The sequence below is a fragment of the Eurosta solidaginis genome, chromosome 2 (assembly GCF_040869045.1).
Source record: "Eurosta solidaginis isolate ZX-2024a chromosome 2, ASM4086904v1, whole genome shotgun sequence".
Classification (NCBI taxonomy): Eukaryota; Metazoa; Arthropoda; class Insecta; order Diptera; family Tephritidae; genus Eurosta; species Eurosta solidaginis.
The window spans coordinates 174024940-174043134 of NC_090320.1; positions in this window are offsets into that span (position 1 = coordinate 174024940).

Here is an 18195-nt window from a genome sequence, read left to right on the forward strand (position 1 = left end):
TTTAAAAGTTTTGCAAGCTGTAATTTGGCAGTCGTTGAAGATATAATGATGAAATTTGGCATGAACGTTGCTCCTATTACTTAATGTGTACTAAATAAAAATTAACAAAATCGGATGACGAACACGCCCACTTAAAAAAATTTTTTTTAAGTCAAATTTTAACAAAAAATTGAATATCTTTACAGTATATCTTATAATTTTAAACGAGCAATTCTTGTATATTTGTATGTTTGTATAGCCGAACCATCTCGGAAACGGTTCAACCGAATTAAATGAAATTTGGCACAGAGATAATGTATCACCTTCTAAGACTTTCTACCTAGGTGTTGCTACCCAGAATGTTTAACAAGGTTTTTATCTATTCGAAATTTAAAAAAAATCCATGAGATATGCCGATATGAGTATCAAACGAAAGGTATTTCACTCCGCATTACAATACTGAAACACAATTTAGTACCAAAAATATAACACAAGAGAATACCAAATACGTACATATTATAACAGCACTTCCACAAGAAGTAATAGTAACAATTTTAGATTTTATCCAAAATCCTCCCCTCACTAACTAAAAAAGTTTTGATAGAAAGACATTCACTTAGTGAAAATTCAAAACTAGACAAAATTTTAAGTAATTCAGAAATGGGTGATCGAAATCCCTCTGAGTTTCAAATTTTGGTGAGAATATTTTAAAGAGAATTTTGTTGAGGAAACTTCCCAAAAATTTTAATGTCATTTTGGCTAGCTCAAGTTGTGATAATATTAATAAGTTAACAAAATTAGCAGATACATTTTTGGAGTTATGAATAAAAACGAAGTTTTCTCAGTAAATACAAATTCAGATACAAAAGTGAAAATTTAGTTAAAACCACTTCTTTAATGTGTGAAAGTTTTCAGAAACTTTCTTTGGAGTTAGCATAAATTAAAACAGAAGTGAATCGGAATCAATCTGGGTCGCGTTCTAATTCTAGGAATAATTTTTGAAATTCTCTTAGGCATCGTTCTAACTCGCGTAATAATCCAAGTTGGTTGCGTAGATTCCATTACAAATTTGGAAGCAATGCCAGGAAGTGTGAACAACCGTGTTCGTATAACAAAAACGAAGATTCAACAAACTAAATTCTTCCGTTGTTGCAGCGACGAACAACGGAAATTTAGAATTTTCGACGCGTCGCTTATTTATTTTTGATAGAGAAAATAAACAAAATGTTTAATTGATAGTGGAGCAGAAATTTCGGTATTACCCGCGTCTAAATTTCCTCATACGAAACGTTAGACATAACTCTCACTGCAGCTAATGGCTCAACAATTACCACTTACGGCAAAAGACTTTTAAACGTAAATTTAGGTTTAAGACGTGAATTTCCCTTTAAATTTTTGATTGCTGATATAGCCAAGCCAATAATTGGCGCTGATTTTTTTTGTAAATATGGTCTTAGATTATACTAAACCTGTTAAACATACAGCAGTACATCGACTTGTAACAGAAGGTAGTCTTCCATTTTCTAAGCCCAAGCGCTTAGACCCGCTAAAACACAAGGTTGCGAAAACCGAATTTGATTTCTTAGTTAAAACAGGAATTTGTCGGCCTTCAGTAGCATCACCACTTCACCTTGTACCTAAAAAAGATTTGAATGATTGGCGTCCATGTGGTGATTTTAGAAGATTAAATATTTTCACTGTTCCCGATCGTTATCCCTTACCTCACATTCAGGATTTTAATATGAATATTCGTAATAAAACTATATTTTCAAAATAAGACTTAGTAAGAGCATATCACCAAATTCATATGACTGAGGAAGACATTTATAAAACGGCAATTACAACTCCTTTCGGTATGTTTGAGTTTATGCGAATGCCTTTCGGACTTAGAAATTCTGCACAAACTTTTCAACGATTCATAAATGAGGTAGTTGGTGACTTAGATTTTGTATATGTTTACATCGACGACTTACTTATTGCAATTAAAAACGAAGAACCACATTTAAAAGATTTACATATCCTTTTTGAACGCCTTATAAAGTACGGTTTAAACAATAAACCAAGTAAATGTACTTTTGGTGTAACAAATATAGATTTTTTAGGACATAACATTTCTGGAACAGGTATTCGACCTTCCGATGAAAAGGTATCAGCTATTCGCAATTTCGAACGTCCAAAATCAGTTAAGCAGGCACAGAAATTTATTGGTATTGTAAATTATTATCATAGATACATTCCAAAACTAGCAGAATTTACAAACAAAATTTATGATCTTATTAACAAAGTAAGAAAAGTGGCAAAACTTTGGTATGGGATAAGAATACGATTGAAGCTTTTGAATGCATTAAAGATAAATTTGCATCTACGATATTGTTAAATCAATTTAACAAAGATGCTAAATTATCTTTAACAGTAGATGCATCTAACACAGCGATTGGGGGCGTTAAACAACAAAATTACAATGGTAAAATTGAACCCATTGCATTCTTTTCTAAACAACTTTCTCCAACTGAAATTAAATATAATGCTTTTGATAGGGAGTTATTGCCGATTTACTTAAATATAAAACATTTTAGATATCTTTTGGAAGGACAACAATTTACAGTTTATACGGACCATAGACCTGCTTTAAATTCAAAAACAGAACAAAGTCCTAGACAAACGATACACTTGGAATTTATAGCACAATTTACTGATGACATATAATACATTAAAGGAGAATCCAATTTTGTAGCAGATACGCTATCTAGAGCTTTTGAGGTTAATGCAATATATAATACAGAACTGAATTTTAAAATTTTACAAACTGAACAACAAAAAGATGATGACTTAAATCAACTTGTGTGAGGACCCAAATCCACCGGCTTTGGAGCCCACACATTCGAACCTATAAATATTTTTCAGAACTTATTTGAACATTTATAAATCGTATTTGAATTACAAATTATATATCATTTTTCGGAACACCCTAATGTACATGACAATGAATTTATATCAGTGCATATAGCATGTAAAACATATAAACCTGAATTATATAAATTGAATTTACACACATAAAATAATAATTTTTCTGAAACATCCTAATATACACTTATATATTGTAACGAATTTGCTGCAAATCCTCTTATTTGCAATCCTCTGCTAAGTTCGAATCACTAAACTGTTGAATAAATAACTCCAATTTGTAGTAATGCAAAATGGCCTTTATTAAAGTACTTCACAATAACACTCCAACTGTACAACGAATAGCTTAATAACCAAACTAATAGCTTAAGGAAACTGACTTTCAAAATAATAGTGCTATTGCTCGCTAGATATCGTCTTACTCGTAACTGCTTGACAATTCAAATCAAACTGAATTACTTCTTACTCGCCTGCACTGCTTTTATAGTTTACGCTGCATACTTCTAGGCTCTTCGATTTCCAGAAGTTACTAGTTGTTTCGGCTACAAAATCGTCAGCCACAACTACGTGCACAAATTATTGCTCTCTCTTGTGACAACTCAGATAAGATATATGCATGTATTTGTGCATTGCCGCTCAGATGTTCGTATACGTACATATGTGTAGACGCAATTATTTATTCGTTTATGTAGATACTTAATGATGAATTATTGATGTGCATTCACGTCACTGGTTAGCATCGCTTAGAGACGATAGCATCGCTCAGTGCTGCTAACATTCGTTACACTGCCCTCCACCTAAGTCTGATCGTCCCGATCAGACAAATCTCTCGATCTAAACGCCGCTAGCATCTCCAAATGAACCACCTTTCTATTTCGTGGTTTCCCAATGGTTTGTATGCGGTAGATGGAATTACTGATCTTCTTCACAACCTTGTACGGGCCTTCCCAAATGCACCGAATTTTGGCTGGAACACCTTTCCGCCGGAGAGGGTTGTTTAACAGTACCAAATCTCCCTCCAAGAACCCTTCCGAATTATTGTTCTCATTGTACCTGCGTTTGATCTTACTACTCATTATCCTTAGTCGTTTCCTCACACTCTGTTGTTTGACCAATGAACTACTTCGCAGAGCTTGCGCTTGACGGATTGGCTTGACAGTATCGTTCCGCCGTTTCCCAACAGAAGTGCGCGATGGCTTGAAACCACCCTTGCATGCTTCCTGCAAAATTCTTGCAGTCGTTTTAGTGCGTCCATTAGGGTTTGTCAATGCCGGTGTTTTTGTCGCAGGTACTTTTGATTTCGCTTTGTTTGGCCCATTCGTTTCATCAACCTTTACCTTTGACTTTCGTGGCCTTTGTCGACTTTTCTCCACCAGTACTCGATTACTGCTGAAACCTTTTTCCATACTGAAGTTAATTGGCACATCCTGGTTCTTATAAAGCATCACCCTTTTCTGCATATCGATCTTGATGTCATGGTCAACCAAGAAGTCCACTCCCAATATGACTTCATCAACGATCTTCGCCACAACGAATTTGTGTAAAACCATGACCTTCCCAATCAGTACTTCACATATCACTTCTCCCTGGACTTGGTTATACTCGCCTGTGACCGTACGCAACCTTGCTCCAGGTAACGGTTTAACTCTCCTGTTAACTAATTCAGATCGAATCAAGGAATGAGATGCCCCCGTATCTACAGTCAGTACACGCTCTTTACCATCCACATTCCCTCTGACGGTAAGACTGCTTGATTTCCTTCCAATTTGCGACACAGATATCACAGGACATTCAATAGCCGGGGCAAGTTTTCGTTCTTTACATTCGACACGCTCTTGCTCATTTCCGCCAGCTTTGCGTTTACGGCCACCCACATTGTTGGAGCTATTGGGACCGGTGCTGCAATGTCGTGCAATATGACCTGGGTTGCCGCACTTGAAACATTTAATAACTCCGGCATTTTTCTGTTGTGATCCCTTCAGTGCTTCCAAAATTGTGTCTACCCATTCTGGCCTTTCTACTTCTACACGATGAGCCTTATATGCTGGTTTACTTAATAGGGAGGCAGTTTCCTGAGTCAATGCATGTGATACCGTTTCAGCAAATGTCAGTTTTGGGTTCGCGTATATAGCTCGCTTCGTTTCCACGTCTCGTATGCCATTTATAAAACTCTGGATTTTTACCCTCTCGGTGTATTCCACGGGTGCGTCCGCATTTGCGAGATGAGCCAATCTTTCAATATCTGAAGCAAACTCCTGCAATGTTTCATTTGCTTTTTGGTAGCGGTTTTGCAACTCAATTAGGAATATCTGTTTCCTATGCTCGCTTCCATAACGTCGTTCTACAGCAGCCATCAATGCTTCATAATTGTTCCGCTCTCCTTCGGGAATCGTCTGTAGAATTTCCGCTGCTGGCCCCTTCAATGCCACGAATAGTGCAGCAACTTTATCTTCCGCATTCCAGTTGTTCACTGCTGCGGTCTTCTCAAACTGTAGCTTGAAGACCTGGAAAGGAAGAGAACCGTCAAAAGATGGAGTTTTTACCTTCGTATTGCTCGCTGAAGCAGTCGGCCGATTAAGTTGCAATTCCTGTATACGACCTCTCAATGCATCCACCTCTGCCTCGAATTTTTCTTCAAACTGCGTTATTTTCTCGTCCATACGCGCTTCGAGTTTTGATGATATACGCGCCTCTTGCTCTTTCAGTTGTGTTTCCATCATTGATGTAATCTGTGTCGACATTTCTGAAATACGTGTCTCATGTGTTTCCAGCTGGGATGCCATATATGCCTTTTGCTCTTCCAATTGTGATGTTATACGGGTTTTCTGTTCTTCCAGTTGTGATGACATGTTGGTGGATATTTGTGATGACATTTCTGTTATACGTGCCTCTTGCGCTTCCATCTTAGATGTTACTGTCGATGTTTGAGCAGTTATTGCAGCCAATATCATGTTCAAGTCTGTGCTGGTAATTGTCTGTGATGATTCGTTTTTCTCTTCAATTTTTGTTGTCTCCTCGCCATCAAGATGAAAGACATACTCTTCCACATCAATTCCTTCTAATTCCATTGCCTCTCGTAGTCGTGCCTGAAGTTCGAGTTTAATGCCAGTTGTATTCAATCCACGGTTCTCCAACTCCTTCTTCAGTTGCGGGATCTTCAATTCACTTAACTTTGCCATGTCCTTGTTGTCCTCTGGAATTTATTCAACAATTCCTCTTCTGACACCAATTGTAACGAATTTGCTGCAAATCCTCTTATTTGCAATCCTCTGCTAAGTTCGAATCACTAAACTGTTGAATAAATAACTCCAATTTGTAGTAATGCAAAATGGCCTTTATTAAAGTACTTCACAATAACACTCCAACTGTACAACGAATAGCTTAATAACCAAACTAATAGCTTAAAGGAAACTGACTTTCAAAATAATAGTGCTATTGCTCGCTAGATATCGTCTTACTCGTAACTGCTTGACAATTCAAATCAAACTGAATTACTTCTTACTCGCCTGCACTGCTTTTATAGTTTACGCTGCATACTTCTAGGCTCTTCGATTTCCAGAAGTTACTAGTTGTTTCGGCTACAAAATCGTCAGCCACAACTACGTGCACAAATTATTGCTCTCTCTTGTGACAACTCAGATAAGATATATGCATGTATTTGTGCATTGCCGCTCAGATGTTCGTATACGTACATATGTGTAGACGCAATTATTTATTCGTTTATGTAGATACTTAATGATGAATTATTGATGTGCATTCACGTCACTGGTTAGCATCGCTTAGAGACGATAGCATCGCTCAGTGCTGCTAACATTCGTTACAATATTTATTTTTTCGCAAAAACATAATTTTCTCTGGCCGCATACGGCAAATATTTTGGTTGGATATTAAATTTTGCATTGAGATCAGTGAACGTGGTGGAATTCTAAACAACGATAGGAATACAGCAACGCAATAAGCAACACACATTTCCACTGCAAGAGCACCAAAAACGAACAAACATACGTATAAAAAGAAATTGCAACCAAGCACAGCAGGCATTGAAGCGAACCGTCAAGACGGACATCGCACAAAGAGGAAACAAAATAATGCAATGTACTAGAAAGACGTCATCTCGGCATACCAACAACACAGCATTGGTATTAGGCAGCCATAAACATTACACTTGCAAGTTACTTACGAAGGGCAACCAACTCGTTGACAACAACAAGGCACAATAAGCAGGCGGCAGAGGGAAATTAAAGTAACTATGCTAACTAACTGGAGATGCGTACCAATGAACTCGCATGCTAGGGAGCAGTCCAGGGGGAATTACTACATATGTAATTCAGAAATAAATACTTATATGCAAGTAAATAATCGAATCTATAGGTAGAATAATGCCATTAAACGTAAGATACCTTGTGTAAATACATATAATAAGTAAGATTTATTGTTGCAGGATAACTGTCCACCTGCGCGTGGACAAGTATAAAAGGGCGACAAATTTTGTGAATTTGGGTAGTAGCCAGCTAGGTATAGTAGGCTGCTAACGCCTTGTTTAGCGGTGAATAAGACTCTTGGGATTTTTCCATCTCACGAGTTCTTTATTTTAGTAACTTTGGGGGTTTTTCCAACCCCATCGTTTGAGGGATTGTGGTGGTTTTTCCACCTCCGCAACCTTCAGGAAGAGCAGGGTATCTTTAAGTTTTATACTCGGTGGGGGTTTTACCAACTCCACCGAGTGGGAGGATGTGGTGGTTCTCCACCTCCGCTTTCTTTACCAATAGGTTGATATTTTAGTTTAAGAGTAGTCCCGGTGGGGGCTTTCTAACCCCATCGGCGTAGAAACGACGGTGGTTTCCCACCTCCATCGCCGTAACTTTAAGGATAGTTTTTGCAATTTATTTGAATAAAGAGTTTATAACGTTTAAACAACAGAGAGGATCTTTCTCTTTAAAAGGAGACGATAGGGATCCTTCTCTTTTCCCACAGGGATCCTGGACGGACTGAGCATACCCCGGCGTAAGGAAAAGTTCGTCACAATTGTATCTGATTCTCAATATCTAAATTTAAAACTAATTAGTATTCCCATTTTAAATTTTAATATTTGGTGTGAAATTTCAGGAGAAACTCCTAGGCCATTTGTACCGAGTAATTTGCGAAAGACAGTATTTGATATTTTACATGGAATAGCACATACGGGTACCAGAGCTACACGAAGGCCCATAGTTTAAAAATATTATTGGCCTATTATGAATACGGATATTAATATTTGGTCAAAAGAGTGTCTTAATTGTCAAAAGTCTAAAGTTTATCGTCGTGCAAGATCCCCTTTTGTCAAAATTCAAATTCCCAAGAATAGATTTGAACACATCCATTTAGATATAGTTGGACCATTACCTATTTCAAAAGGACATCGCTATATTTTAACGATTATTGAAAGATTTACCCCTTGGCCTAAGGCATATGCATTAAAATATATTTCAGCAACTACAATTGCAAATAAGTTTTTTAGAGAATATAGTTCTCGGTTTGGAGTTCCGTTAACCATAACAACTGATCAAGGTAGCCAATTTACATCGAAATTCTTTTCAGAGTTAATTAAATTACTTGGTAGTCACCAAATTACAACATCCGCATATCACCCTCAAGGAAATGGTATGTTTGAAAGGTTTCATAGACAATTAAAGACTACTATAATAGCTAGAGAGGACACAAATAATGGTATGACGAGTTACCTGTCATATTACTTGCGATCTAAAGATATTTCGGCTACACCAGCGGAAATGGTTTTTGGTCAGAATTAACGTTTGCCAGGGGAACTTGTTGTGCCATCAGCTAAAAATTTCTCATCAACTAAAATTTTAAGTAATTTACGTGAACATTTTCGAAATGTTAGATCAAATTTAAGTTATCTAAAGATTCTGATACTGGAATTTACGTTCCTAAATATCTTCAAACTTGTAAATTTGCATTTGCTCGAGTCATTAATAAACATTCATTACAACAACCATATGAAGGACCTTAAAAAATTGTGGAAAAATACCAAAAATGTTTTAAACTTGAAATAGATAATAATATTAAAAAGGATATATTAAAACCTGCAATAATTAAAACAACAGACACAAACAACACCAAGGATTTACATAAAAAGAAAGTTACGTTAAATTTGTTTATTATTTTTATTTAACTTTGTCTTTTAATTACTTTGAACTTTGTAATTTTAAAATATTTTATCAATATTTTAATTTTCAATATTGTTTTTTCAATTTTCAAAAATTTTCATGATTGTGAAAATTTTAAAATAAAACATACGCATACATTTAGGCGTATTGAAAAATTTAGTTTAAAGTTTTTATAAATTAAAACGTGGTTTCAATCTCCACAGTTACAAATATACATACACACCAACGTTCATATTTAACTGACCCAGATAACCACTATGAGTTCATTCGCATTTGCCAAACCGCCCAATATATTGATTCGTCATACCAACCAGCTTATGCGCGGATCCTATTGACAATATGTAGGTCAATGCAATAAAATGCTGACAAACAATTATTCATTATGAAATCATTGTACTTTTTGGTATGTAAGCATTAATGTAAGTATGTATGTGTAGGTTAAGAACTTCTGTATAAATAGAAATGGATTTCGTTAATAAACAAGAATCACTTTTTAACGCTACACATCAGCGTTCTTCTATTATTTATTTTAACGTTTTTAAATGGCGATCCTGCCAGTTCGACCCTTAAGCATAAAATTTGCTGAACAAGCGAAAATTGCTTAAAGGAATTGACTGATCAGAGCTCCTGACAAGTTTTTTTTTTGTTTGTATAAAAAACGGGAAAAGGACCACGCGTTGTAACTCGTACAGCAGTAGAGCTAGAATTCCTCCCACCGATCCAGTAATTTCAAAAAGGATATAAACCAGGATCCAGACGATGAATTAAATTGCGCAGAAGAATAAAATGCTATTGCATTATCCAACAATATAGGACAACCAAATATCATTGAAAAAAAAACTTTAAGCAACAACAATAGCTACAGATAGACAAAGCATAATCGAGTGGAATATTATCACAGAATGTCGAAATCAGCAAACCGTGGATATTTTGGTAACAGCAAAACAACATTCTGACTGGCAGCAAGTAATATAAGTATATTTTAATCTGTAGAATCTATTGAGCGGCCTTAGGGACGCTACACCATGAGCAAAAAATTTGTTTTTGCTTAGGAACTTTTTTTTTGAAAACTAGCACTTATGTTTAGCAAAAAAAAAATTTTTTTTTTAAATTAATAAAATGTTTAAACTAAACTTTTTCTTTGAAAAATGGCAATCTCCAGCCTAAAAATAGAAAAATTATAAAGCCCAGAGTGGCATAGGAAAGAAAATGGCATAAAAGTAGCATAGCCATTAATCTTAAATAATATTTTGCAAAATTAGTTAAAAGAAAAATAAACTATACTCAACCATTAATAATTTGAAAAAAAAAAAAAATAAATAATTATTAATCCTTTTTCGAAAGGTTAAAAATTTGTAAGAAAATTTTAGATCAACACTTTTTAAATAATAATTTCTTTAATGTTAATTAAGTGAAATAAATTAACAAAAATTATAAGTAAGATGGAATGCTGAGGATAAAGATTAAAATCAAAGAAATTTCAATGAAATTTGAATTTACCCCTTATTTCACGGGAACAGAAAATAAATATTGAAATTTTAACATAGCTTGGTAGACAAAGATTGCGCACGGCATCATGATAGCGTTAGCCGGATACGAACTAGGGAAAGGAAACTCTGAAACGTCAGAGAATATAATAGTAAAGTATGAGTCACCAACTAAGGTAGATACAGAAAATATTCCGAACGCAGAACGCTAGATTCGTTGCTTAAGTCGCGGCGGTGCTTTTTAAAAAGGAAGATATAAACCAAAGGCAGAATACGCTTAAGTAAATCAACACGACTGACTAGGGTGTAACTCTGAATCAAACTGAACTTTCACTTTATTACAGTCAATAATGAAACTTACAATTTGCTGATAATAATATTAATACTTATTGCTAAATGAATGATATTATTGCTTACTAAGTAGAATTAACTAGCTGTATACTTAATGTTTTGTTAAATAGCAGAGTTCCCAGAATTAATTAATTTAGACCGGGTATTAATACTTTTGTTTATTTGTGATTTTTAAAATGAATTGGTCAATATCGTCTGCTGCTGACTCTGCACTTATATAACTTGGCGAGCTATTGACCTTATTTGGTAGAGTAGCGGAATTATACGTAACTACCCTCCCTTTTAGATTGGAATTCTCCTGAATTCTACTATTTAACTTTATAACTACTTTATTATGTTTAAAAATTGAAAATATTACAACCATTATTGTTATAATAATTATGCTTACGATGCATACATATGAAATCTTGCTATGGTTATACAAGCTTGCAATACTCTGTAAATTTATTTTATTAAGTTTAATGACATCCGTTAAAGTTATTTTTTCTGTAAAATTGCGTATCATTTCATTTTGAATGTATATCGTTTTTTCTTCAATATTTTCTTTTGAATTTGAAAAATAATAATCATTTATTTTTAGTGAACAGTTCGTATATTGTAACAAATTATTTTCTACTAAAATAACTGTATTTTCTGTACAAGTTTGATTTATTAATAAGTTTCGGGCATTCTTAATAAGAATTGTATCTATATCAATTTCTATTATTTCTAGCTCTTTGTTTTTAGTAAATTGGCAATTTTAGTTTAAAATAAAATGTGTGCTTGGCTTTAATTTTCCTAGCTGTTTACTTTCTTCAAATTTATACGTTTTGTTGTTGTATTCAAAATTTTCTTCGATTTCGTAGTCAATCTCATGATAGGAATCGTTTGGTATTGGTATAATGCATCTAACTTGAACATTTACAAAAGTTACAGGTATTTTTATACTAAGTATTAGAAATGTATTATTCAAAAATGCTGTTCCAGGTTGTAGGTATTTTAGATTATCGTAGTCAATATCATACTTCAATATTTCATTACTTGTTAAGATATTAGGGTGTATTATCTTGTACTTGGCTGCCACTACGCTATCAAGTATCTGTTCTATTCTAGTTTTCAGCAGTTGAATTTTTGTTAATTGCTCAAAATATAAACTTCTTTCATATTCCTCATCAAGTGATTTTTGAATAAGGTTGAGTCCTTTTTCTATTTTAATTTTATCGTTATTTATAATCTCGTTAATCTATTCTAGGGTGCTGCTAAAATAATCGTTTATAAGGACCTGTTTATTAATTTTTTCTCCTGTTTGTAAGAGGTGATTTTTTATATCCTGTCTATCCTCTTCGTCCATCGTACCAAATATCCATTTTGATAAGGTACCGCCTGCATTTATCAGCCCTCGCTTGTGTCGTTTGTTTTTCGGTCTTAGCGTTAGTAATTTGCTCCTTGTGTCTGTTATTTCGAGTAATAAGAGGTCTTTGTATTTTGCTTTCGTTAATACTACGTTGTACGTCATTTTGTTTAAAATGTCTTCTATCCTGGTTATATTAATCATGTGTTAGATAAATTCAGTGTCTTTCACGATTTTTTCCGTATTAAATTGAATGTCTGTAAATCCTGACTGATCCTTAATTTTAGTCACGACGATCTCACAATAGGATTTAGACGCCCATTGTATCATCAAAATTATCATCATTATTATCTGTAAATTTAAGAGGTCTTTTAATATTACATGGATGAATACCCTTGAGACTTTTCTTCTTATATTTTGGTTGTTCCTTGTGCCTTAATGCTTTATAATTTTTTATAAAGCCTCTTCTCCTAATTTCTACGTAGCTTTCTCGTTTCTTGTTAAGTTTATGGATAAATTTTCCTTTAGATAACTCCATATTTTGTCTAACGTTTTCTTTACTAATCTTGCCATTTTGTACTTCTACCGGGATACCTTTTATTGTTGAATGATATCTTTCATTATAAGTTCTTATTGCTTTTTGCATAATTTGATTGATTGGTAATTTCTTGTTCAAATAATATATATATGGGTTTGATGGTGAATGAGGGCAAAACGAAGTACCTGCTGTCATCCAGCAAAGAGTCAGCGCATACGCGCCTTGGCAACCACGCTACTGTTGGCAGCCATAATTTCGAAATAGTAAAAGACTTCGTTTATTTGGGAACAAGCATCAACACTAGCAACAACATCAGCACTGAAATCCAGCGAAGAATCAATCTTGGCAATAAATGCTACTTTGGACTAGGTAGGCAATTGAAAAGTAAAGTCCTCTCTCGGCGAACGAAAATCATACTCCACAAGTCACTTATCGTACCCGTCCTGCTATGTGGGGCAGAAGCATGGACCATGAGATTTATGGACCTCTACGCGTTGGCGATGGCGAGTACCGAAGAAGATTTCATGATGAGCTGTACGAGCTATACGCAGACATCAACATAGTCCAGCGAATTAAAACGCAGCGGCTGCGCTGGCTAGGCCATGTTATGCGAATGAAAGATGATGCTCCGGCCAAGAAAGTTTTTCTATCGGAACCCGCCTTTGGAAGCAGAGGTAGAGGGCGGCCCCCACTCCGTTGGAAGGACCAGGTGGAAAACGATTTAAACACCCTTGGTGTGAACAATTGGCGCCGGTTGGCGGAGTGACCACATAACCATAACCGTTTAGACAGTTAAGCGCCAATTAAGTAAGTAGGTAAATATCTCAGCGACAGAGTTGTGCATTCTTTCAATATTTGCATTTCCTGTGTGGCTATTAGGTTTCGTCAGGTGAAGCTAGATTCCTTCTTGATCTAAAAATTCCTTCAAACGTACTGTTTTGAATTCATTATCCGCGATTATTTTCTCTGGTTTGCCTATTTTCGAAAAATGATTTTCTAGCTGTTCAATTATTGTAATGTGATTTCTATCTGTTAAGGCATATACTACTCCAAATTTGGAGAATTTGTCTATTATTGTTAGAAAATGAAACCGCTTTATAACGTAGGTATCTATATGTATTACTTGATTTATATCCGGTGGTGTTTCAGTGTAAAAAAATTTATGTTTGATGGGATTTTGATCATACTGAAATTCTTTACAAATGTCACATTGTTTAATGACTATTAGTAACAATTTCATTAACTTTGGAAAATAAATTTTTTCTTTAATTTTATTATATATCTCCTGGATGCCTGAATGCATACTCTCTTTTACGTGGTACAGTGATATCTGTTTCACTGCCTCTACCTCCGTTTCAATGTCCCTTGTCCTCATTGTACATTTATAGAATTTTAATTGGTTGTCATCTGAAAACATTTCCCTTAACTTCTCTTGGACAATGTTATATTTCGTATCGGTAAGCTCTGTGTAAGCTTTGGTGATATACTTTCTAAAGATTTTTCCCATTGTATTAAAATCGCTTTCCGCTATAAAAATTATTCTTTTTCCATGTAACTGTTTCATTTCTTCGATCTTGTTATTAGTTAAAATAATTTGTGTTTTATATTTGTTTACAATTTCTTCTTTGATAAAAAATAATCTTGAAGATTTTCTTCCGCTGAATGCATTGTAGCCATCGTCTCATCTTCTAGGTTATTTATCGTTTCCGAATCAATTTTCTTATCCTTGACTATTGGTAAATCCCCACATTTATCAATTTCTTTCACACTTTTCATTTTATCAACTTCATTATCTATTCTACTCAAAAAGTCTGCTACTTGATTTTCCTTCCCTTTTAAGTATTCTATGTTGAACTGATACTCTCCTAATTTTAGAAGCCATCGTTGATGTCTAGGTGACATGTCCTTTCCTTTATATTTAGCATGTAGGTATTTGATTGGCTGATGGTCTGTAAAAATTGTAAACTTTCTTCCGTAAAGGTATGGTCGTAAATAATTAACACTCCATAAAATCGCTAGGATTTCTTTATCTGTAGCAGAGTAATTTTTTCGTGATCATTTAGTGTTCTGGAAATATAGCATATCGGATGCCCTTCTTGTGACAAAACAGCAACTATTGCATAGTTCGACGCATCAGTAGTTAGAGTAAATGGTTTATCAAAATTAGGATATCTCAAAATTGGGTGAGAACTAGTTAGTATTTTCAATTTTTCGAATGCTTCTATATAGGTTGGATCATTAGTATTGATCTTTACGTTTTTTTTTAAGTATTTTGTTATAGGATGTGCTACTCGTGCGTAGTCTTTTATAAATTTCCGGTAGTAACCTGTCACTCCTAGGAAACTTTTTATTTGTTTCTCCATTTTAGGTAACTGTAACGCTTCTATTACCTTTATTTTATCCGGATTTAGTTTTAAGCCATTTTCTGTTAAAATGTGCCCCAAAAATTCAGTTTATTTTTTCATGAAATTGCATTTGTCCATTTGAACCTTTAAATTTGCTCTTTCTAGCACCTTAAAAATTTCTGTTATTGTCCTTACATGCTCCTTAAGGGATATAATAAACATCAAAATGTCATCTAAGTACACCACACATGTTTTATTGATGAAGTCTCTTAGAGTTTCATTCATTAGACGTTGAAATGTTGCCGGGGCATTTTTCAATCCAAATGGCATTCTAATAAATTCATACAACCCGTGAGGTGTTGCAAACGCCGTTTTCTCTCTATCTTGTTCCCTTATTAAGGTTTGTCCAAAATTGAATTAATATTAGGAAGAGGAAATTTGTCATCTATTGTTACTTCGTTCAGTTTTGTGTAATCTATCACAATTCTATATTTCCTTTCTCCAGAATTATCCTTTTTTTTGGGTACAACAATTAATGGGCTAGAATATCGTGAGCTACTTTTTCTTATAATTCCTTGTTCTTCCATTTCTTTTATTTGTTTCCTCACCTCTGCCTCATGTTGTGGGGGATATCGATATAGTTTGCTGTTAATCTGTCCGTCTGTCGTCGTCCTAATTTCATGTACAACCTTCATCGTGCTTGTTAGTTGGTCACCTTCTTTAAGAAAATATGTTTTTAAACCTTTTTATTATTTTTTCAACCTCCTCTCTTTCTTCCTTGTTTAAGTGGCCAAGTCTTATTCTGCTCCAGTCAGACTTATTTGCTTCTAACGTATGAATTTCAATATTTTTATACGGGTTACTTTCAAAATAAGTTGTTTTTGCATTAAGTGTTATACATCCATCCACTACTTTGATTGTTGTGTTAAAACAATTGAGTAGATCGATGCCTATTATAAAATTATATTTTCTGCCTTTTAATGGAGTTACTTTCCAATTAACTCTTCCACAATTCAGAAGATTAAATTCCGTTGGGGCTTCCGTCAAAACTTCATATTTAATTATATCATTTTTAGTTATTGTACTAAATGCGATTGGATTCTTCAGCAAAATTTCTTTGAAATCGTTTATATCACTATCGATTAAACCTATACTTGCTCCAGTATCAATCAGAGCAAAATATTTCTTGTTCCGAAATGTAAGCGTTATAGTGGGAAGACAGTCTGAGCTGGTCCCTCGAAAAAATTTTGCTCCTCTTCATCTGGATTTTCATTAAATAGGGTCCTATAATATTCACAGTTATTTAATTCTTCTTTTCTTTCTTCTTGGTTTGCCCGAATTTTTTCTAAATTATCAATCTCCATCGGTTCCGCTCGGTTTTGCCTAGGTTGATTACCGCGATTTTGACCGGAATTTGGCCTAGGGTTTCTTACCTTTGGGTACCTCTGAAGTTGATCTGAACTACTTCTGTAGTTATTATTCTGGTAATAATTTTGAGGACTCTGCCTCCTTTGTAATGACACATTTTCCCTATTTTGGTATGACCCTTGCTGGTTTTGTCTTACTTGTGCTGAGTTTCCTTGATTATTTCTAAAATTACCAGAGCTTCTCTCGCCTTGGCCTGTGTTTTTATTTGGAACTTGTGGCGTTTGGTTATAGTTTTTCTTCGGCCAATCTCTATACCTTTCTTCCCTTCTATATATTTTTCTATATTCGGGTCGGATACACGTATCCTCGAATCTTCTTTGATTCATTATGGATATAATTTGGCCTAATTCCCTACATTCATATATTTTGTCTAGCAACGTGCCCTGTGTCATCTCCTTCGTTGTGTTTACTAAGAGACTATCTATGTTAGTGAGATCTATTCCCTGTCCTCCCCTATAGTATACTATAAGCTCATCGGCTTTATACTTGATATTTTGAATTTCAACAGCCAGTTCACTTACCGAGTTCACCTTAAGGGCTGTGATCCGTTTATAGATCTCGTGAGGCTCCGTGTCGGTCTTATATCTCATCTTTAACACTTCTTTTATCAGTTGCCAGTCGTCTGGGCGAGGGATATTTATTACTACGTTTTTCGCTTCGCCCCGTATGGTCCGGTAGAAGATCATCCTCGTCGCGTCCTTCTTCTCGTTTTCGTTGTCTATTGTTGACAGCAGGTATTCTGTGCTCGAGAAGAAAGAGTTTACCGATACATCGCCTCGCCCGGTGAAAATTGGTATCTGGGCGATATTCTTCGACAGCCGGTCCGTCCTCGTATGGTCCGCTCTGTGTTGCAGCTCCAGGTATGCTGCCCTCAGCGCCTCCAACTGTTGTTCACGTCTTCCAGTTCCTCGACCCAGATCTACTGGTGCCATTTGAGCTTGATCTTGAGCCATTGCCCTTCTTAAGTCGTATTCTCTTTGCCTTGCTGTGTCTATTTTATTTTTTTTTTGCACTATCACTTTTTATTTATGTCCGCTTTTGTGGGTGGTGCACTACAATCCTGTTGCGTTCACTTCACTGTCACTTATTTCAATATTTTGTGGGTGGTGTTCTACAAGTTTATTGTTATCACTGCACTGCCACTTATTTCAATATTTTGTGGGTGGTGTTCTACAAGTTTATTGTGATCACTGCACTGCCAATTATTTCAATACTTTGTGGGTGGTGTTCTACAAGTTTATTGCGATCACTGCACTGCCAATTTTTGTTGCTGATAACAAGTTTTATTTTGTTTTTATTTTTATTTATTTTATATCCTAGAGGGTCCGGCCAACTCCTGAGTTGACTACGGAATCGCAGGATTGTATACGGGTGTTAATTAGTATTATATATTTTAAGGGGAACTTTTTCCATAACCGATCCTTTTTATTTTAAAAGGACTTTCGACTGCGCCAGATTCGTTACTTAAGTCGCGGCGGAGCTTTTTAAAAAGGAAGATATAAACCAAAGGCAGAATACGCTTAAGTAAATCAACACGACTGACAAGGGTGTAACCCTGAATGAAACTGAACTTTCACTTTATTACAGTCAATAATGAAACTTACAATTTGCTGATAATAATATTAATACTTATTGCTAAATGAATGATATTATTGTTTACTAAGTA